The sequence below is a fragment of the Tripterygium wilfordii genome, chromosome 12 (assembly GCF_013401445.1).
Source record: "Tripterygium wilfordii isolate XIE 37 chromosome 12, ASM1340144v1, whole genome shotgun sequence".
NCBI classification, from domain to species: Eukaryota; Viridiplantae; Streptophyta; class Magnoliopsida; order Celastrales; family Celastraceae; genus Tripterygium; species Tripterygium wilfordii.
In genome coordinates, this window is record NC_052243.1 from 5,998,123 (window position 1) to 6,022,185 (window position 24,063).

Here is a 24,063-nt window from a genome sequence, read left to right on the forward strand (position 1 = left end):
TGACCCAACTCACTTGGTGTTTGTTGGCCTGTACAAAAATACCTCACCCTTTAGTAAATCAAAGTCTCATACATTAAATGCACATGTACTAATAATCTTTAATAAATTAAGAATATAAACAATTCTATAACATTTGTGTGAGTGTACAATTTTCCATATAGTCAGACTGTGAAAATTGACTCACACGTAGTCCTGATCAATACACTCCAAGTGTACTGGTATAGTAAGTTCAAGCTTCGCCGCTCTCCGTAACCAAGATAGGTATACTGAAATACTATACCACAGCCAAGCCGACGGTTTGTCCAATTCCGTCTTAGCTGTGATCACTTACTTATATTAGATAGGAACTTATGAATTGATCTTCCGTGTGTAAGCTTAGACTCTACACACCAATTCATATACCATATAGAATAAAAGACACTGATGCCAATATGTCTTTTCTCATTTTGAATGCTAAATATATTTTATTCAAAAAAATAAATCGAGTTTGAATATTACATAAAATAATGGCCTTTAGCATACTATTCCTATCAATCTCCCACTTCTGCTCAAGGCCATGACGACGTCACCTATCCGTACGATCTCTCGTATCAAGTGATACTTGCGTTCAATATGTTTTCCTTTTGAATGAGCCCTTGGTTCTTTTGAATTTGCAACTGCTCCGCTATTATCACAGTAAAGTGTAATAGGCGACAGAGCTGTAGGCAGCACATTCAAGTCTATAAGAAAGTTCTGGAGCCACACTGATTCTTTAGCTGCCTTAGAGGCTGCTACATATTCAGCTTCCATAGTGGAGTCAGCAAAACAAGATTGCTTGACACTTCTCCAACTAATGGCTCCACCTCCCAATGTGAAAACATACCCTGAAGTTGATTTCCTAAAATCTTTGTCTGACTAAAAATCTGAATCTGTATACCCAGTGGGTATAAGCTCATCAGACTTGTAAACTAGCACATAATCTCTCGTTCTCCTTAGGTACTTGAGTATGTGCTTTACAGCAATCCAATGTTCCATACCTGGATTACACTGATATCTGCTAACTAGACCAACCGTATAACATATGTCCGGTCTAGTACACATCATGGCACACATGAGGCTTCCCACTGCCGAAGCATATGGTACTTGACTCATTTTCTTTATCTCATCAGCATCCTTAGGACACTGATCTCGAGATAAAGTGACTCCATATCTGTAAGGAAGAAATCCTTTCTTGGAATATTTCATGCCGAATCTTGTCAGAATGGTGTCAATGTAGACTCCCTGAGATAAGCCCAACATTCTTTGTTTCCGATTTCTTAGTAATTTGATCCCAAGAATATAGCCAGCTTCTCCCAAATCTTTCATTTCGAATTGACTACTCAACCAGAATTTAACAGTAGATAATATAGCTACATCGTTTCCGATGAGTAATATATCATCTACATAAAGTACTAAGAATACCACCACACTTCCATTGCTCCTCCGATATACACAAGGTTCATCAGGACATTGCTCAAATCCATAGGATTTTATGGCCTGGTCGAATCTTATATTCCAAGACCTAGATGCCTGCTTGAGTCCATAAATGGATCATTTAAGCTTGCATAACAGGTGCTCTTGGTTTCTCGCTACAAATCCATCTGGTTACACCATATAGATGCTTTCGTCAAGACTTCCATTTAGGAAAGCTGTCTTGACATCCATTTGTCATATTTCATAATTATAATATATTGCAATGGATAAAAGTATCCGGATAGATTTAAGCATTGCTACCGGTGAAAAAGTTTCCTCATAATCGATCCCTTCTTTCTGAGTGTACCATTTCGCAACAAGCTTAGCTTTGAAAGTTTCAACCTTCCCATCCACCCCCTTCTTTCTCTTGTAGATCCACTTGCAACTAATGGGTTTTACACCATTTGGTGGTTCTACAAGTTCCCAGACTTGATTTGAGTACATGGACTCCATCTCAGATTTCATAGCTTCCTTCCAAGATATTGCATCTTTATCTTGGAGAGTTTCTTTGTAGTTACTGTTATCAGTATCTTGTTCAGTTGGGATCATTTCATACACTTCACCCAATAGAGCATACCGACTAGGTAATCTAGTTACCCTCCCACTACGATGAGGCTCTATTTGTTCGTTTGGAGTATTTTGGTGTGATGATTCTGTTCAATTTGTATCAGGATCTTCACGCTGATATGGTTGATTCCCCAGCATGTCCTGATCATCCCTCTGAACAGAATCAATTTGGGATTCCACAATCCTCCCACTGTTATGTGGTACTGGATTGTTATCCTCAACTGGTGTTTCTTGAGTTGTTTGGTTTCCTTGTGTTTCCCTTCTTAATTCTTCAAGAACAATCTTACTTTTGGGTTTGTGATTCATCATATAGTCTTCTTCTAAGAATCGGGCATTGGTGCTGACAATGACCTTCTGATCCTTAGGATTATAAAATAAACCACCTTTGGTACCTTGAGGGTATCCAACGAAAAAACATACTTCTGTTCTTGATTCCAACTTCCCAGTGTTCCCTACCAGCACATGGGCCGGACTACCCCATATCTGTATATGGGCCAAGCTGGGCTTTCACTCTGTCCATAATTCAGTAGGAGTAGTTGGTACTGACTTAGAAGGAACTAAGTTTAGAATATAGGTAGCTGTTTCCAGGGCATAGCCCCAGAAGAAATTAGGCAACTCAGAAAAACTCATCATCGATCTTACCATTTCCATAAGATTCCTATTCCTCCTTTCTGCCACACCATTTTGTTGTGGTGTGCCTGGCGCAGTCAACTGGGATGAAATCCCCTTTGCGTTTAAGTATTCCATAAACTCTCCCGAGAGGTATTCGCCACCACGATCAGATCGTAGTGTTTTGATACTCTTTCCTAAACGCTTATCCGTAACTGCCTTATAGCTTTTGAACATCTCAAAAGTTTCAGACTTACAGTGCATTAGAAAAATGTATCCATACCTTGAGTAATCGTCTATGAAAGTGACGAAGTACTCATAACCTCCTCTCGCTTGGATAGTCATTGGACCACGCACATCAGAATGTACCAACTCCAAACATTCTTTGGCTCTATGCCCCTTGGCCGAAAATGGCCTCTTAGTCATCTTACCTTCCAAACATGAATCACAGACTGGAAGTTCCTCAACTTCTAATGAACTCAAAGGTTCATCTCGTACCAGTCTAGTAATCCTGTTTAGATTTATATGACCTAAGCGTAGATGCCAAAGATAACTTTGATTTGGTTTCAAAGGTTCCTTTCTCTTAGATGGCAAAATTGTTGAATTATTCAATTCATTACATATAGCAGAATTTGGACTTATAATGTAAAGATTATCTACCAAAGTACCATAACAGATAAAACGTTTATTGTACCTGATAACAATAGAGTTATCAAACTCAAAACAATATCCATTCAAAGCTAAAGATGGAACTGAAAGTAAATTTCGTCTCTTAGCTGGTACGTAAAGACAATCGTTCAAAATTAAAGTCCTATCACTACTAAAACTCAAATGAAAAATGCCTACTGCTTCTACTCTTAGTTTTGTCGCATCTCCCAAAAGCACGTAAGTCTCTTCCTTATTTGGTCGCCTGGTTTCTTGGAACCCCTGAACGAATTGCAAACATGATTAGTGGCTCCAATGTCTACACACCAAGATCCAGTAGACACAACCGCTAATTGTGTTTCGACAACAAATAAAAGATAGTTACCTTGAGTATTCTTGCTTAGCCATGTTTGACATTGCTTTTTCCAATGTCCCTTCTGACCACAGTGAAAAAACTTACCTTTCGGCTTTTTCACTCTACCTTGAATACCCTTGGAGTTGACTGACTTATTCTTCTTTTGAGTCTTTTTCTTCTTCTTACCTTTCGGTATAGTGGAAGATCCTTTCTCATTCAGATTGACCTTAGCTTGCTTAGGTTGAAGTTTTTCTGCTCCTTTAAGCTCATTGAGAAGTTCCGGCAAGGTATAAAGCCTTTTGTTCATGTTATAGTTCTGCCGAAAATTCTCATAGCTATCAGGAAGAGATTGAAGTACGATATCAATCTGGCTTTCACCATCAATATCAGCACCAAGTATTTCAAGCTCATTCAAAAGACTCATCATCTTAAGAGTGTGCTCACTTACATTGGCTCCTTCCTTCATCTGGGTGTTTAGGAGTGTTTTCATGGCAGTCTGCCTTGCGACTCTGCCTTGATCACCAAACATCTCCTTTAGGCTATAAATGATGTCATAGGCACTTGTCATATTCTGGTGTTGTGTTTGTAACACGTCTGACAGTGATGCTAACATGTAGCATCTAGCCATTTCATCAGCCTTCTTCCACTTCTTGTGAGCACTGATTTGCTCATCAGTGGCACCCTCCTCAGGCAATGAAGGGCATATTTCAGTCAACACAAATTTGTACCCTTCAAAGGTGAGCACAATATCCAAATTTATTTTCCAGTTGACATGGTTTGTTCCATCCAACTTATGGTCTTTCAGCATAATAGATAATGGGTTGAATGAAGGCATTTTGAAAAACTGAAAAAAGGACATATTCAAAAATTAATTTATGGCATACATGATTCGAATTATCTAAGATTGCACCCATAATCAATCATATAATTCGTTAACAATCAAAACACTTTAGCATGAAATTTCCTATCTCGATGGGAGAATAAATTCCATGCAATTTAGTTCACATTAAATTTCATTGTCTAGACAACACGCCGTGTCAAATGTAAATTTAATTAGTTAACTTGCTTTGGTCCTATAAATAATGGTATTAATTTCGATGGGAAATATTTCCATAATTTATAGTTAAGTGTATAAACATCACTTGATCATAATCTCACCATCTTCATAAAATTTATTCCGATGGGGAAATAATTTTATAATAAATGACTACTCATTATGACTATCAAGAAAACTAATAATCTGAGATATCTGTAATCGAAAATTTTCGATAGGGAGGAAGGGCTAAGCCAACACATATTGTCAATTACATCTCTATTATATTTTCTTACCAATAATCCAAACTTAAAAAATATTTTCGTAATTCCAAAACTCCTGCAATTGAGATATCTTAAAAAATGCATTGACCGGAATTTACGCATTTTGGTATCACCGCCCAAAACCGAGATTCGTTACGGATTTTCTCCATGAAGTGAAACCGTTATCGCAGCACCATAGGCTTTCAATTTAACGATTAACAAATCTAGCAACCAGGTCGTTCCCAGGTAAGAGGGGGCTTTCCGAAAAACGGCGCGCAATTAAGTAACCTCAATCCTTGACAAAACTTTCTAGGCATTGTATTGTTAATCTTAAATTAGAATACTTAAATGCATGGGTCGGAATTACACACTTTGGTACGGAAAAGAATCTTAAGTTAAAAACAGATTTTCCCAAAATAATACCGTAGTCACATTTAATATCTCAACTTTCCGAATTTTATTATTACATATTTTCTTTGAACCAATGATGGAGACGGTAGGGTGATGTGTAACCCTTCTCCCACTTAATATTTTATTTTCGGGTGATTAATATTTTATTTCCATGTTTAGATAACATCCATAAATAAATAGGAATCCTAATCTAGCATGACATTTAATTACAATCACACATGCAATTAAAATAAGAGACATAGTTAAAATAGGAAACCAAATCAATCAAGAGTCCTAGCTATCATGGTTTTCAATCAAGTCGAATCTCAACTTGATTAGGAATCCCTGTTTGGAAATTGTTCGAAATACTACTGCCCGGACTGCCCCTCACCCGCTGCCCGATCTGCCCCCTACCGCCCACATCTGTCCGGCAGCTTCCGGTGGTGACTACCGGCTGCCGGACGCGCTACAGCAGCTGCTGGCTGCAACCAAAGCTGCTGCCAGCACTTGCTGCCTGCGCTGGCAGCAGCTGCCTGTGCTGGCAGCAGTAGCCGGCAGCTGCAGCAAGGCTGCCGGTACCCTTCGTCTCTTCGTTTCTTCATCTATTTTTACAAAAAAAAATCCTGGCCTCCTTTAAACCGGAGTTCACAATCTAAAATTCGATTTACAATAATTCCTACTCCTTTATTCTGAGTGAACAATTCTAAAATCAGAATTAAAAAAAACTTAGACCATGATAGCCAGAATGTCATCCTGCAAAAACAAGTAAGCAATAACACCGAAAAACATAGATTATGCTAACAAATTAAATTTGACAAATTTTTTGATTTTGTTTAGCATCGATTATGTATCTATGACCGGCTTCGATACCAATTGTTGGAAACGTGCAACGCAGCGGAAGCGTATAAGAGACCTCATAGACATAAACGATAGCTAGACAAGTTTCAAAAATTTCTTATCAAATACTAATCACCATAGCACAAATCACATATCAATTAATTACATGAAGATTATATATCTTGAGATCTCTCTGATTTGATCTCTAATAATCAGGAACAAAGGATGGAGTCAACGAGTTTGATACTAAGCTCAAACCTGCGGATCTTCCACCGTATGCACCAATTCCCAAACTTGGATTGAGAGGGTGGTCTCTTTTCTCCAAGAACCTGAAGAACACAAACCAAAACTAGTGGAAACGATTAGAGAGTAGAGAGGCCAACTGGTGTCTCAAAACTTGTGTTAACAAAACACACACTATGTGTGTATTTATAGGGTTTGGCCACACCTAGGGTTTTCTCCCTAGGTGGGCCGGCCCCTAAGCCTCTCCCTCTCCTAATTCCGATCCGTTTTGGTTTTCCTGTATCTTATAGTATTGGGCTTCTAGGCTACAGTGGGGACCAACTAGGAAAAATAAAACATGGGCTTCCTATGAATTTAATTATCAGCCCAAACTCATGGACATAATTATAATTCATAAATTATAATATATTCCACTAAAATATTATAATTGCACTCCCCGTTTTATCTCAAATTAAATCTGAGCCTTTCGTTATACTTGTTCATAAATTCCTCACGTTAAGTTACAGATACCCGTCAATTAAATATGCCACTGACATATAATATTTAATTGACATCTTTAAATATTTCCTTGATCTCACCGCTTAACTTATTTGAATGTGTCAGATTAATTAAAATCCACCTGCAGGGTTTTGACACAATCTCAAATCCTATAAGCATTCTCAAGAGGGTATCATCAATCCATAATTGGACGTGAATTTTATTAATAGATTATTTTCCATCGTACAATTAATGCGGTGACCCAACTCACTTGGTGTTTATTGGCCTGTACAAAAAGACCTCACCCTTTAGTAAATCAAAGTCTCATACATTAAATGCACATGTACTAATAATCTTTAATAAATTAAGAATATAAACAATTCTATAACGTTTTTGTGAGTGTACAATTTTCCATATTGTCAGACTGGGAAAATTGACTCACACGTAGTCCTGATCAATACACTCCAAGTGTACTGGTATAGTAAGTTCAAGCTTCGCCGCACTCCGTAACCAAGATAGGTATACTGAAATACTATACCACAGCCAAGCCGACGGTTTGTCCAATTCCGTCTTAGCTGTGATCGCTTACTTATATTCGATAGGAACTTATGAATTGATCTTCCGTGTGTAAGCTTAGACTTTACACACCAATTCATATACCATATAGAATAAAAGACACTGATGCCAATATGTCTTTTCTCATTTTGAATGCTAAATATTTTATTCAAATAAATAAATCGAGTTTGAATATTGCATAAAATAATGGCTTTTAGCATACTATTCCTATCAAATAGAACTACAACCAGCTGTGTTCTTTACTCCTCTGGTTTCCATGGTCTCCCTTATCTTGTCCGAATGGCTCGACCTCCCGCAAGCAGCATATATATTGGACAACAATACATAATCACCCTCCTTATCAGGTTCTAACATCAGCAGCTCTGCCAAAGCCATCTCTGCCATTTCAACGTCTCCATGAGCTCGACAAGCACTTAGCCATGCCCCCCATATGGATCGACTTGGCTTCATTGGCATGCTTTTAATAACATCTTTTGCCTTTGCCAATGTTATGACCCACTAACAACCAAGGCCCAACCGACACCCATCTAAAGCAGGCCCGTTCTTACCCACGCATGGGTGGCCACCTGCCCATGGGCCGGCTGTAACCAAGGCCCCAGTCAGGCCCAAAGGCCCCCTGACCCCACCCTCCTGAAAACCTTGGCTACTAGGGAGGGAGGGTCATTCCACTTAAATACTACATTGGCACGCCCACATCTTCCGATGTGGGACATGACAGCCAACCTCCCTGATTGTGCTAAAAGATCCACCAGACACCCAGTTATCATTGTTGTCCACACAGTGACATCCTTTTCCGTAACTTGTATGAAAACCATAAAAGCTCTTTCAATGCTTCCACACTTACAATACATGCCAATCAATGCAGAACCCAAAACTGCATCTATCATTATATGCATTCTAACTATCCAGCCATGTATACATCTACCTTGATCCAGTGTTCCACTTTCAGCCACCACAGAAGCCAAGTTAGCCACTGTGATGTTATCAAGCACAATGTTTGCTGCAACCATACTCTTTAACAACTCTCTTACTTTCATATAATCAATCAAAGCTATGGGCATTGCCACCAATCAAAGAATTCTAAGAAACAAGATCCCTGCAAGACATTTGATCGAAGAAACTACATGCAATGTCCAACTCACCGGCCTTGACACATCCTCCAATTATGCTGTTCCATGAAACAAAATCCTTCTCCACTAGTGCACCAAACATCCTCTGTGAGAGCTCCAAAATTTTTAATTTGACATACATATCCAGAAGAGCATTACCCAAGATTATATTTAGAGCAACCATAATGGTAAAGTCTTTTTGGAATAACAAAATATATTGAGAGATGTGTTTTGCTGATGTGGCTAAGGCCAACTAAATACATTGGTACAATGTTATAAATTTGCTGGCGTGATTTTTGATGTAAAAGAGGTGGGACCCAGTATTGATTTTTTATGTAATTATGATTGTGGTACAAGAGGGCTCCATGTGTTGGAGCCGACAAGGAAGACATCAATCTTCCCTTCCCTCATGTAATTCCCAATAAAATTGGCTCAACAAAATTGTTCCATTGTGCGCACTTTTATGTTCATTGTGCACACATTTATATTCATGCCCCATCAAAACTCCACCCATGCTCCATTAGATAATTAGAGCAACCACAATGGTGGTTTTTTGCTTGAGCATGGATAATATAGGAGATTTGTATTTTGTTGATGTGATTGTATTGGGGAATATGTTTTGCTGATGTGGTTGTGCCCAAGAAAATATATTGGTACAATGGTGTAAATTTGTTGGCTTGATTTTTGTATAATAGAAGTGAGACCCAGTATTGATTTAAAGTTAAAAATATATTTGTGTGTGAGTCCCATTTTTGTATAAAGCAAAGTAAACATATGGGCTAAAAAAACCTCATGCTCCCATGCTTGCCCCATGAAAATAAGGCCAATAAATTGGCACCATTGTAACTTATTCTAATGGCCCAATAAAAAATACACAAAAATGCATCCATGCCCCCTAAATAAGCCTCATTGAGATTGCTTTTGGCACCACTACAAGGGCTCTTACAGTCAGATCACTCAATTCTTTCAGAGTCAAAGGTAGACCAATGTATGTAGTAACAAAATTTCAAAATCGTAGTTCTTCCGTTACTCCACTTCACTAGTTCAATTGCCCAACTTCCTGGGCTTCTGAATATATTTGGTCTTTAGACGTTTTCAAAAAAAAAAAAAAACAGAGTCCTGAACTCCTAAAGCTGTGCTTGAAAATTGCAGAGTTGGTTGTCTTATAAACAGAGTAGCAAAGCCACATCAGCTAAAACAAATAAGAATTAGTAATAGCAAATCTCGAAACTAACGGGGGTGTTATTGACCAAACAGAGGCACTTTGTGGCTATTATAAATATATGGCCAAACCCCAATAGAACTATCAATCAATCAGACCTGAAAACTGAAAATGAGAGATTAATACAGAGGAGATGGAAAGAGACGAAGCACTGCAAGCTGTAGGAATGAATGGTTTGGGAAGAATACGATCTGTTGATTTTTACCCAGTCTAGTTTTGATGTGGATATTACATTCTTCCCAAGACCATGCATTCCAATGATTTGCAGAGGTTCTTCTCTATCCCTTCGTCCTCTGCTTCTTCAGCTGTCTCTACCTGCATTGACGAGGTATGTGATTTTGTTTTCCTTGCCCATACAATGGTTTCAGCTGTTTGTTTCGTTGGATTTAACAATGGAGGAGAACTGGAGAAGCAGAAGAGTGTGGTTTTTGGGTGATTTGTTCCTTCTTTCTTGAGAAAGGAAAAAAAAAATCACACGTAATTCTAGATTCCAAAACTTCATGCGCTGGTTGACCAAGTGAATCAATCAGTAAATCAGGCTTTGAGTAGCCTACAACGTGAACGTCCATCCTTGTGGTTTACAGAATTTCCTAACCCGAAGTTATAGATATTAATAAGAATTGAGGAGAGTTAAAGATTGTGTGATTTACAAAAAATACTCGTAGAGTGTGTTTGGATTGAGGGATTTGGGGGAAGTGAAGAGAAGGAAGGGGAGGGGAAGGGGGACTATTTTTCTCTCTCCCATGTTTGGATAAATAAAAAAAAAAAGGAAGGAAAGAAAATTTGTTTAATTTACTAATTTATTCTTATTTTTATGCTAAACTATTATGTAAAAGGATAAAATAAATATTTAACTTACAAATGATTTAATTAGTAATCCCTTCCCTCCAAATGACTCCATTTTGGAGAGAAAGAATTTTAACAAAAATTTAATGAAATCTTCCTCCCAAATCCCCTCAAATCCCTCCCCTTAATTTTTAACAAATAAGAGAATTGGAAGGAAACTCTATTTTCCTTCCCTCCAAATCCCTCAATCCAAACACACTCTTAGGGTGCGTTTGTTATCCATGTAAATGTTACAAGGATAATAATAATTATGGAGAACAAGTGTTACTCTTATTTGGTAAAGAAGGGTAAAATTTATCCAAGTATTCATTACTCTTGTTTGTTACCACTATACATTACTGGTGTAATACCATTACCCTTGTTTGTTATTATTGTAATGAACCAAACTAGAAAAAAGTGAGATTATGTTATTTTTTTATTGTTACGACTATCATGTATCAAAATTTTAAAAATATAGATACATATGCATATATATACACACACAGCCAGACATATATATATATATATATATATATATATAACAACAATTGTTAACAATTTCAACAAAATAATCTGATAACATTTAAATCATGACAAAGACGTAACACAAGAGTAGGGGTCACCATTTGACCAGCGGGCCTACGTCTGAGCCCGACCCTGCCCGACCCCTTGGGCGGGCATGGGCTCCATTTTTTGGGTCTGGCTCGACCCGAAGCCCGACCTCGGGCCAATTTTGACCCGGCCAGAGCTCGACCCAAGCCTGATATTATTTATTTATATATATATATATATATATATAATACACACACATACACAGACAGTGCATGCACTATCTGCGTATATGTATACTATATATATATATATAATATTTATTTATATATATATAAAATATGTATATATTTATATATATATACATATATAATATATAATATATATGTGTATATATAATTTATGGGCTTTTAGAATTTTTTATTTAAAGGGGTAATAGGTTGGAGTAAAACTTTCTATTACTTTTTATTACCCAGGTCCCCTCACTAGTAAACTTTATATATAAAAAATAAGCTTAATTACTAAAATTTATTACGGGAGTAAAAGTTATAATGACATAACGAACACAAGTAAACTTAAAATTTAATTACCCTTGTAACCGTTACACCCCATTACCCCCGTACCAAACGCACCATTAAAGTTAAAATTAGTGGAAAAATTTTATACATAATTTAGAAAATAATAAAGAAAATTTTAACTCACCTCACCGACCCTCAATCCGGGAAATAATATCCAAGTCTCTATTGTTTTTAGGGGAACAAAGTCTGTTATCCTTGACTGTTTTTTCATCTGATGGATTGTGTGACTATTGTTTGATGAAAATTTGCTTGAATTCGGTGACCTTGATGTCCGAGTATTACATTGAACATCAAGTGTTTGACAAAAAGTCTCCCCCATCTAGAACAAATTGGTTTTGTGACATGAAGTGTGCAATGCTTTCAATGCATGAAAGCTTAGCATAAATTAATTTATATTTTTACTTAAAAATCAACTAAGATAAACAAATAATAATAAAATAAGAGGAAAATACTATTTTAATAAATATTCTAGAAATTAAGTATATAGGCTTTTGATGTAGTTGTTGTTAAGTAAAGAGTTTGCAAGTTTCTCCAATACATTCCTCTGGCTGCTATCATAAAATGTGTACACGCACTCTCAAACTAAGGTTATGAGTCCGCTTGGTTAACAATTTTGGGCAACAATTTATTGTTCTGACACAATATATGGTAAACATTTACCAAACAACAATTCAAGGGTTCAAAAACCGAACCATTTTCATGACCTTTTATTGTCAATTTCCAAATTGTGAAGGATTGCACCATTTCAAGACCATTTTGACGTCCATTTACTTAAATGCCCTCAACTATTCAATATCTGAACGAAAATATCCTCGCCTACTATTAACTTCTTGTGAGCGTAAACATGTTTACTTTGTCGTGGGTCCCACATAAATAATTGCAGATTATCAATTGTTTATTTTCTTAAAAAGTAAACTGGCCTTAGTCCCATGTAATTTAATTAAAAAATAATTTATATTATTATTTCTCAAAAAAAATTTATTATAATTTATACTCAACAATAATTTATATTACATTTTTAATATTTATAATTTATTAAATAATGTTATTACTAATTTTATAAATTATTTATAATTTATTTTGCTATTTATTTAAATCTGTTACAACTTAAATCAATAATGCCCCTTCATGTAATTTAGACAACAATTTTAATACCATATATGATATCAACAAAAGGAGCACCAAACACCTACCAACATTCCACAACAATATATCCTACCATTTATTACAATCATTTATTATTTACAATATATGCTATAATATATGCTACTGTCAAAATTGTGCACCAAACGGACCCTATGAGTTCTAACAATGGCATAGACGGAAAAATAAGAACATTTTTCAAATAAAACCATGAGGAGAGAGTATGAAAACCCGTAAAGGTACCCCAGAGCGGACAATACCTAGATGCCGGAAATAATATCCACAATTGCCATACATATGAATATGAATCAGTCCTTAAGAGTGGATAAATAATGTAGAGACTTAAATTTTAGGAGAAGGAATGGAAATGTTACAAGATTCACGCTAAGAAGTCATCTTACAGGTGCATTATTGTGTCCAACACTCTTGTTTACACAGTTACACCAAGGAAGGAGTGCTGAATTCAGGCTTGGCTATTAATTGATGCTAGATCTGGCAGGCGAGTCCGGAACATCACGGAGGCAAGTGATATCGGCACGATGCACAGAGCCTTGGTTTGAAGGAAATGCATGGCAGCTCCAATGTCTTCTTCCACCAACTTTGCTACTTGTTGTTCAGTGCCATCATTTGACCACTTCTCCCAAGCTTCCTCATTGGTTTGGCGCTCTCCCTGAATGATGTAAGATGATAGCTTTCAACATAGTAAGAAAAGCGGGAAGCTACAGAATTGCAGACAAAGCATTTCAGCATTGTGTGTACGTTGTTCCAATGCATTCGCAGATGTCTAATCCACATTCAGAATGCTTAAACAAAGGCTAAGAGCTGTATTCATACCTCAACTGATGAAAGGGGCACATCAGCCGCAAGCAGACCACCTGTCCCTGCTCCACCCAGTCGACTCATGCTCAAAACCTGTTTAATTATTCACGAGTTTTCAAAACAAATCAGATTGTAGAAAATAAAATTGAATTCGATTCAGAAATGTAAGTCGAGCCCCTTCATATTGAGGACATTCCGGCAATTCAGGCATGACACTCTGACTTTGTGCAAGGGAATACCTAAAGGTGTTCAATGACGGCTTAAATGCTCAACATGATTGGGCTACCATGATATGCGGAAAGCCTAAAAATTTCGGAAGACTTTTATCGGCAAGTAATGGGAAATTTATACAACTTTAAGTACCACTGATGATTGATGAATTCATTGGATATTCTAATTGATATGTACAAAAGAAAAGGCTTTTACATAAGTTCTAAAGTTTCTTCAGCAATTTTCACATTAAACTATATAATTAGCAATTGATGCAGGCGAGAAAAGCAACATTCACTAGATCATGAAAATTACAGGTATTTCAGTGGCCCATACCTTGACTTGGAGCCTTAGAAACTTCACATAATCCAAAATCTCATCAAACATTGCGGTCTTATCCGTCTGTAGAAGAATTTGTGATATTTAGTAAACTATATGGAGCATTATAATTTTCTTGATAAAATACAAAATCCTTCTACTATAAAAAGAGGGGAAAAAATGGAACATGAAAATATCTTTGCGGCTTGTCTTGTGATTACATGACTATCGTAAACACTAACAGTGCGGAGGGTCCTCAATTTGCAAGGAAAAAAAATCAAAGAACAGAGAAAACACGCAACATTTCCTAGAAACTATCCTGATAAAAAAACTTAGCCAGTATTGTCCTCATCCTCAATGGCCTTTTGAACTGTTTAACTGCTTAGCTTTTGGCTTCCAGTGTCTCACCGTCAAAATTTAGTTGGAAGCTTTATAATTTTGACGTCACCCTATAAATATTTCTACTAGTGCTTTCCAACAAACGGAAACATGGAAACAGGTAATGATGTGATCGTTATTCCTATCACTAAATCTAATTTCTACGGGTAAATATGGGAGAGTACCATCTTATGTTCTGAGCTTCTGCAATTAAAGAACAGAAGTTCCAATATACTTTTGTATTTGTTACGATGGTCAATAGATATATCCATGGTTTCGAAAATCAGACTGTAGAAAACACATACATGTAGATCAGGCATTAAAGAACATACGATTTAAAATGTTCACAATTAACCAAAAGATCATTCACTCAATGAATGAACTGAAAAGACACCAACCTTGTTGGAAGTATGAACCAACTCCTGCAAAGCCTTCATCCTCTCTGCTATTCTTTCCCTTCGTAACTGTACCCAGAATTGAAATCATATTCTGGTAAGCAATAACGATGCCAAAATAGCTACAGAATGTTAGAAATGCAGAACAATGTTAGCTATTTATAATGTTACTATTACTCTGCAATATTTCTTCATATTTTTAGGCATTGTAGTAATCAATAGTCTTTGATAGGTAAGGTACTTAATCTGCAATAAATCTGAAATTAAACAGGAACCCAAGGAAAAAAACATCATCGACATTATCAATCATGGCTTATCACCACTCAATCGAGGTTCTCTTGCAGCTAACAGTTGAGAATTGAGATTCATTACAAATAACGAACATGTGCTAGCTCATTGAGAACCGTTTCTGCTACATTTCACTTGAAGTTTAAATTTTATAAGTGCCACCTCACTCAAAGAGAAAGGGACTACCCTTATATCCATAAAAAGCAAGGATTCATTCAGGGCTTTATTTTTGCTGATAGTGAAGCCAAGTTCACATATCAGAGAAAATAAGGAGTGGTCTGTTGAGAATGCAGAAGTGTTGTAATGCTCTTTCTGGTTAGCTACATATTATTTTTATTAGAGTAAAGATGTGTGGTTTATTTTGTTAAGAATTACTTGTGTTTAGACTTGGTCGATGGTGCTGTCTATTGTTGACCAAGTTTATTAGAACTGTCTAGTCTACTAGAAGTACAACTTCCAGAGACTTCTTTTGAATGAGAACAGAAGAAGCTAACAGACAGAAAATTATTTTCTCTGGTTGCTTTCTTACTACAGAAATAGTTCTCGTTAGACTTGTAAGAACAGATTCAAACAACTCTTTATAGGCTCTCAGTTTTAACATTGGTATCGGAGCAGCTCAGATCTTGGAGGACCTGTGAAGAGAAGAAAGATGGCAACAAGTTCATCAGGCTTACCTACACCTCCAGTATTCTCTGGTGAGGGCTTCGATTTTTGGTTAGTGAAGATGGAGGCACTATTGCAAGCTCATGACTTGTGGTCTATAGTTGAAAATGGGTATACACCCATAGAAATTACAGAAACTTCTACTGTGAACCAGATCAAGCAGCAGAAGGAGAATCACACCAAGAACTTTAAAGCCCTCTCATTTTTACACGCAGCTGTATCTGAGGTAATTTTTGCAAGAATAGTTGGTTTAAAAAGTGCCAAAGAGGCTTGGGACAAGCTCAAGGAGGAGTTCCAAGGCATTGAAAGAGTGAGGTCAGTGAAATTACTGACTCTCAAGAGAGAATTTGAACTTCAGAGAATGAAGGAAAATGAAACTGTAAAAGAGTACTCAGATAAGCTGGTTGAGTTAGTTAATAAGATGAGGTTGTATGGTGAGGTGATTTCAGATCAAAAGGTTGTAGAAAAGGTGTTAATAAGTCTACTAGAGAGGTTTGAGGCCAAGGTTTCAGCCATTGAGGAATCTTGTGACCTCAAGAAGCTCACTGTCTCAGAACTATGCAGTAAGTTGCAGGCACAGGAGCAGAGGGCATCAATGAGAAGTGAAGATGTTTCTGAAGGTGCATTTCAAGCCAAGCATAAGAATTGGAAGCAGGGACCTTCTTCAAAGGCAGGAAAGACTTCAAATCAGGATAAAGGCAAAGGGAAATCTGCTGAGAATCCTGAGCAGACCTCTAAGAAGGGAAAATATCCTCCTTGTGGGGTGTGTAAAAAGACTAACCATTTGGAGAAGGATTGCAGATTCAAAGGCAAGTCTCAGTTGCAGTGTTGGTTTTGCAATAAGATAGGGCATATAGAGAAAAATTGTAGACAGAAGCAGCAAGGGTCTGGCAAACAGACTACACAGCAAGCACATTGCACTGATGAGCAGAAAAGTGAAGATCATTTGTTTATGGCACAACACTCAGCACAATCCAATGAATCTAATGTCTGGCTCATTGACAGTGGGTGTACTTGTCATATGGCTAAGGACATTGGACTGTTTGCTTCATTGGATTAATCAGTGCAAACAAAAGTCAGACTTGGTAATGGGGAGGTTGTTCAGGCTCAAGGCAAGGGTGTTGTTGCTGTATCGAAGCTAATCCATGATGTATTATATATTCCTCATTTGCACAAGAATTTACTGAGTGTTCCACAAATGTTGAAGAGGGGATACCAACTGGTGTTTAAAGACTACAGTTGTACTATTTTTAATTCTGGTGGAATAGAGATAGTTAAGGTGCAGATGTCAGACAACTCTTTTCCACTCAAATGTACATCAGTAGGTCAATCTACTTATGCTGTAAGGGTGGATGATACCTGGTTATGGCACAAAAGATATGGCCATTTCAATTTGAAAGGGTTGAAGTTGGCAAAGGAGAAAGGGATTGTAAGGGATTTGACAGAAATTGATGCTTTTGAGGCTGTTTGTGAAGCTTGTCAACTAGGCAAACTTCATAGAAAGGCATTCCCCTCAAACTCTGCTTGGAGAGCCAAGGAGAAGCTAGACTTGGTTCACACAGAGCTTTGTGGACCTATGAGTGTGGAATCATTCAGTCAGAATAAATATTTTATACTGTTTATAGATGATTATACAAGGATGACCTGGGTGTATTTTTTGAGCAGTAAATCTCATGTTTTCAAAAAATTCAAGGTTATGGTGGAAGCTCAATGTGGTAGCCAGATCAAAACTATCAGATCAGACAATGGGAAGGAATATACCTCTTCAAGTTTTAATCAATTTTGTGAAGAAGCTGGTATTGTGCATCAGCTTACTGTTGGCTACTCACCCGAGCAAAATGGAGTTTCAGAAAGGAAAAACAGAATAGTAATGGAGATGGCAAGATGTTTGCTTATGGAGAAGAAGTTGCCAAAGATTTTTTGGGCAGAAGCAGTTTACACTGCTGTATATCTTCTCAACAGACTTCCCACTAGAGCTGTTGATGGAGTGACACCCACAGAACCCTGGTTTGGTACTAAACCATCAGCAAAACACCTAAAGATCTTTGGATCACTTTGTTACACTCATATTCCAGATGTAAAAAGAAGTAAACTTGATGAAAAGGCCGAGGTTGAAGTGTTTCTGGGATACTCAGCTAGATCAAAGGGCTATAGAGTGTACAACTTAAAAAACAAGAAGGTGATGGTGAGTAGAGACATAGAAATTGATGAAGGTGCTCACTGGGATTGGGACAATAATCAGGTGGTGAGGACTACTCAGTCTCTGGCAACATCTAGCTCTAGCATAAACACTACTGATGAGAATGAACAAAGAGTTGTTGATACAACTGATGAGAATTTTGTAAAGACGTCCAAGTCAGTGGCTGATGTTTATGAGAGCTGCAATGTGGCTTTAGCATAACCAGTAACCTATGAAGATGCCAGCAGATTCAAAGAGTGGCAGCAAGCCATGAATGACGAAATTCTGATGATTAACAAGAATGAGACTTGGCAGCTGGTTGCTAGACCACAAAATCAGAATGTTATAGGTTTGAAATGGGTCTATAGGACCAAATTGAACCCTGATGGGTCAGTGAACAAACATAAAGCAAGATTGGTGGTCAAGGGTTATGCTCAAATGCCTGGAACTGATTATGGAGACTTTTTCACCTGTGGCCAGACATGATACAGTTAGAATGTTGATTGCATTGGCAGCAAGGCTAGGGTGGAGAATTTATCACTTGGATGTCAAATCAGCCTTTTTGAATGGCTTTCTTGATGAAGAGATATATGTAGAGCAACCTCCAGGATTTGTGGTTCCTGGCAGAGAAGATTTTGTGTACAGGTTGAGTAAGGCCCTCTATGGCCTAAAACAGGCTCCTAGAGCCTGGTATAGTAGAGTTGATTCTTATTTGGTGGAGCATGGCTTTAGGAGGAGTATGAATGAGCCTACCTTGTATATCAAGGAAGGGAAGCAAAAACTGATTGTTTCATTGTATGTGGATGATTTTTTCATTACAGGAAGCAATTCAGAAGAGGTGCAGCAGTTTAAAGAAGTTATGAAGACAGAGTTTGAGATGTCAGACCTTGGGGAAATGTCTTATTTCTTGGGGATGGAGATTTGTCAGATGAATGGAGGAATTTTCTTGTCACAAAGAAAATTTGCTTTAGACATTCTCAAGAAATTTCATATGGATAATTGCAAGAGTACAGCCTTTCCCCTACCAATGAATGTGAAGCTTTCTGTTGATGATGGTGCTGATCCTACAGATGCTGCTAAGTATAGAAGCTTGATTGGAAGTCTACTGTATTTAACAGCAACAAGACCAAATCTGATGTATTGTGTTAGTTTACAGTTCAGGTTTATGAAGGCTCCTAGTTGCATACACTTTGGGGCAGCAAAAAGGGTTTTAAGGTACCTCAAGGGCATAGCAGACTATGGAATGCGGTATGGAAGGTGTGAAGGTGGTGACCTTGAAGGCTACACAGACAGTGACTGGGCTGGTAACATTGATGATTCTAAAAGCACCTCAGGTTACTTGTTTTCTTTTGGATCAGGTGTGTTTTCTTGGAGTTCCAAGAAACAAGAAATTACAGCACAATCTACTACTGAGGCTGAGTATGTGGCAGCAGCCTCAGTTTCAAATCAAGCCTTATGGCTTAGAAAATTATTAGTAGATGTTGGGCAGAAGCAAGAGGAGGCCACAGTTATTTTTAGTGATAACAAATCAGCAATAGCAATTGGAGAGAATCCTGTCCAACATGAGAGAACCAAGCATATGAGAGTAAAGTTTCATGCTATCAGAGAAGCAATCCAGAATGAAGAGATCAAATTGGTGTATTGCAAGTCTGAGGACCAGTTTGCAGACATCCTTACTAAAGCCTTGCCAAAGAAGAAATTTGAAATACTCAAAACCAGAATTGGAGTGACCAGAAAGTGCCTTAAGGAGGAGTGTTGAGAATGCAGAAGTGTTGTAATGCTCTTTCTGGTTAGCTACATATTATTTTTATTAGAGTAAAGATTTGTGGTTTATTTTGTTAAGAATTACTTGTGTTTAGACTTGGTCGATGGTGCTGTCTATTGTTGACCAAGTTTATTAGAACTGTCTAGTCTACTGGAAGTACAACTTCCAGAGACTTCTTTTGAAATATCTATGTAAGAACTCTTAGCTTTGTACTGAATATATATAGAAGTGAATGAGAACAGAAGAAGCTAACAGACAGAAAATTACTTTCTCTGGTTGCTTTCTTACTACAGAAATAGTTCTCGTTTAGACTTGTAAGAACAGATTCAAACAACTCTTTATAGGCTCTCAGTTTTAACATGGTCGTCATTCGTCAAGCATTCTTAATGTAAAGTTCTTATCCAGTCAACAAGGCACCGCAATTATCTTAAATGTCTCATGAGTATCATGTCATCAAAAAAAGAACTTTGTCAAATAAGCATCCTATACTGCATACTTTTGGGTTTCCTAGGAAAATATCAACAAATATACCCGCTCAGCTATACTGTGGGGATCTGTAGCTTGCCCTCTTCTCGCTCGTACCCTTGGGCGGACAACAGATGGCTGTGACGCAGCAGAAATTGTTCCAGATGTTGTTTGGCTCCGAAAAGGCTGCATCAGGATTCAGGATTTATCACAAGATATAAGTGCACAGATTACATGAAAAATATAGGAAGTATCAGCTAAATAATGCCTGCCAGTTAACTAAAAAAAAATAACTGTAAAGTTGTCTAAGTGGAATGACCAGATTAAGCACACATTCTCACACAACATGAGAAATAAGTGTTTTGTGCTTTCTTCCATCTGTTTTTCTGTTGTTAATAAGAGTATGCAACACGACATTAATCAACTGTATTCAGAGAGAAAAATTGTTTCCACCCATCATATTTTTGAGGTCTCCAAATCGATCTTCAAGTGTGTCATTATCTTCTTGACAAATATATGCACAATGCTTGGCATATATTTTTTTTTTCAATTAGATCATATCTGCATAAATGCACAAGTGAAATACGGAACCCAGCAGATGACTCAAGTCGTCTTATACATAAGCAACCAAATTCATTTCTCAAAAGCCTTTACCACTTAAAGAACAGGAGGTGAAAAATTAAATTGCACTTGAACACATTTGAAATATTAATCACACTCTGCATCGAGGAAGGCATTATATTTCTACGTTTAACAAATCCTAGAGTTACAAGGAGCTGTTGGACTAGCGGTAGCCACTTCTTAGGATTTCGAATAGGTTGAAGGTTTGAATCCTCCCACACACAAAAAAACAACTAATATTAAAATCAATATTATTCGTCAAAAAAACAAATCCTAGAGTTTTGAAAAGGTCATTCCAGTACTTTAGTCAGATTCACTGATGGTGATAGCTATTAGGAGGCTTTACTAATGTTTAAACCTTTTGACGACCAGGGCTGCTAAGAAAGTCTATTAACTCAGACATTCAGATTTAAGGCCCAAAATCATGCCTGAAATTCACAAATTTAAATAAAAAGAAGAAAGTAGCTTCTCCCAATTCAACATATATGTCTAATTTGACATGAAGAGCTTCCTAAGTAACAGTTAAACTGATAAATTCAACCACAAAAACAGAAATACCATGCATTCTAGACAGCCTTTGCAATTCTGGACTATTGAAACAATGATTCCCTCACAGTACATGAATTTTATTTTCAGACCCAAGAAAAACAAATAATCATATTCTAGCTCTTCACAGATAAAGAAAAACAGACAAGTTTCTTTCTAACCTGTTGGAGCTGCAATGGACCAGGTGGTGGCGGAGGATGGACTGACTGTCCAAACCCTGGAAATAAATTTGCTATATGTAGTGAATCATTATCCTGCCGCAACAGCAAACAAAGTTAGAATAAACATGATTTGCAAATATGCTCCCTCGTATTACCTTCATTATAGATCCTATGGAAATAATACTTTACTTCATCAAAAGTCTTGGAATTTCCAAACCCAACAAAAGTGCTGAAATGCATTGCAAAATAAGTATAATATTATAGAAAAAGAAATTTTTTCTCATAGATAGATAAGAGTACTAGGCAGATAGAGGGTGCATTTGGTGCACCATTTGAAGTAGCATATGTGTTAGCATATATGCTACATTACCACCGAACACCTAAAGTAGCATAAAATAGCAAGTAGCATTTGAAGTATAATTTTAGCAAAATTTCAACCGCATTCTGGAACGGTGGTTTTGAGGACAATTTGAGAACCATTTAAAATATTTGTACCATGTTTTATCAAAATATCCTACTATTTTCATTGATTTATCCAAAATACTCTCGTCCACTCTTTTTATTAATACTTTGAACTGATTCAATAATTTAATAATTCATGTTTTAATTAATAGTTTGAAATATTATTAAATAAATAATAAATAAATTTGATAAGTGTTGACAGGTGTAAAAAATAAATAAATCATTACATAAGAAATTTTTTTATTTTATTTTATTTTAACTATGCAAGTATTAAGACTATGCAATAATTACTTGTGGAACAAGTAGATATTTAATTGCTTCCATAAAATATATAATACTCATGTACATAATTTGCCACAGCATTTTAAATATCATATATGCTACCAACATAATTTGAACCAAATAATCCCATCATTTCAAACATATATGCTACTATTTAAACCAACATATATGTTACTTTCAAAATTATCTACCAAACGGACCATAGACATGATACTTATGTACGTAATTTGTCACAATATCTTAAAGAGCATATATCCTAACAACATAAATTGAACCAAATAATCCCACCATTTCAAACAGCATATATGCTACCATTTAAACCAGCATACATACATACTATCAAAATTATCTACCAGACCAACCCATATACCCATAGAAGCACTTACAGTGATTCCAGGAGTCGTAGAAGCAGCACAGTTACTAATGTTGGTGTTGTTAGTATTGCCACCCACAAAAGTATATTCTTCATGTGGCCTCAAAAACCCATCCACCAAGTTCAATCCCAAAGGCATCGCCACCATATTCCTTCTCAACATTTGCATTTGCTCAAAGAGATCACCCCCCACCAAGCGGCCCTCTTGGGGATTGCCCCCCATTCCCATCTCAAATAAACCTGAAGGGCGCATCTTGGTGCCTGTATATGTGCTAAACAAGCAAACAATATGCTAAACAAAACAGAGTTAACGGGAATTGCAAAAAGATTCAACCTTTTTCATGAGAACGATAGAGAAGGATGAATTAGGAAGCATCTTCAGAAGGAAAGGATCAAAGGAAGACTGAGCTTCTCAAGAAGATTGAAGGGTATAAGAAAAGACAATCTGAAAATGCTCGTTCCGTACTCCACGGCTTAAAGGACGAGCGAGAGAGAACGGTCAGTGGAAGTCTGGGCTTTTTTTTCAACGCGAAAGTTTGGTTTTTCAACGCGTGTATTGCGTAGCACTGACTCATAGTCCACTACCACACTGTACTTCTGGTGTATCAGAAAAAGACAATATATTTTTTCATGAGATTGATGTGGATTGTAATTTGCGTAATTTAAGCAGCCTAAAATTCCCATGTAACAAAAAAATTATAAAAAAAACAAGAAAAGTAATCTAGCTCAAGCCACCATCAGTTTTTATTATTTTTTAAGCAGGCCACTATCACTTGCATATGAGCAGATATTGGGCCGGATACTTTCGCTAAATGAGCCGCTACCTTGAGACTTTCAGATAGTATTCCCAGTCATCGGCTTCCAAAGTTGCAATATTGGTTGTATAGTGGGTGCGATCCCCCGGATCATTGTTTTGGTCTGGCATGGTGTGGTTTATAGTTGGTGTTTCTTGTCTCTTTGTTTGCCATACAAAAAAAATAAATAAATAAAATCTGAGCAGATATTGATTGTGAAAAAAGGAGAAAGTCTTCAGTGAATCATTCGCACCACGTCATAATGTTGACGTGGTGTGCATGATTCACTCATTACACGACACGTGGCATTATATTCCAGTTAGTAAAATGCATATTCTTCCTCAATTACATTTCGCTCCTCTTTTTTTGTCTTCTCCGACGCGGTCTACACCACATCATTGGACGAAGGAGGCTCGCCATTACTGGGACCCA

At 37.0% G+C, this 24,063-nt stretch overlaps 1 pseudogene; it reads right to left on the bottom strand.

The window, feature by feature from the left end:
• Positions 1-13,152: 13,152 nt before the first annotated feature.
• LOC120011090 lies at positions 13,153-23,362 on the bottom strand (annotated as a pseudogene).
• Positions 23,363-24,063: the final 701 nt, after the last annotated feature.